Source organism: Nanorana parkeri, unplaced genomic scaffold, assembly GCF_000935625.1.
Source record: "Nanorana parkeri isolate BGI_ZX_2015 unplaced genomic scaffold, ASM93562v1 scaffold3763, whole genome shotgun sequence".
Classification (NCBI taxonomy): Eukaryota; Metazoa; Chordata; class Amphibia; order Anura; family Dicroglossidae; genus Nanorana; species Nanorana parkeri.
The window spans coordinates 7,342-7,958 of record NW_017310031.1 but is presented as its reverse complement, the minus strand read 5'-3'; positions in this window follow the sequence as shown (position 1 = coordinate 7,958).

Here is a 617-nt window from a genome sequence, read left to right as displayed (position 1 = left end):
GCCGCATCCTGCGCTGCAAAGCCACGCGCGAGAGTCGACATGTTTGGCTGGTTACAAGCTATTATTATGGCCGCTCGGCAGGCGTGCCGCAACAAGACCTAACCCCTCCGGCTAAGGCAGAGGTAAGAGTTTGTGTGTAGCGTATGAAAGGGAGAGTAAGGTGTGTTTTCCGTAAGCCCACCTTTTAAAGAGCACCTGTGCAGGGCCGGCCTGTGACAGTCTCATTGTCACGGGTCGGCTAGAACTATGAGGTGAGTGACAAGCCCCTCCCCCCCCGTAGTTCTCCTTTTAAATCAAGCCATCCCCGGCCTCTCTCCAACAAGAGGCCATTGGAAAGATGCCGATTCCCCGTCAATGGCTTCCAGACCCCGTTTTGGTTGTATCAAAGCCGCGCCGATTTCTCGGAATTCCGGAAAGCTCTTCTCTACGCGGCCCCTTCCGTGTAACGCCGCTCATATTTGTATGTCACGGCTCTGCGTCTTATGAGCTCCTCTCTCTCGCGCTCTCTCTCTCGCTCTCTCTCTCTCGCTCGCTCTCTCTCTCGCTCTCTCTCTCTCGCTCTCTCTCTCGCTCTCTCTCTCGCTCTCTCTCTCGCTCTCTCTCTCGCTCTCTCTCTC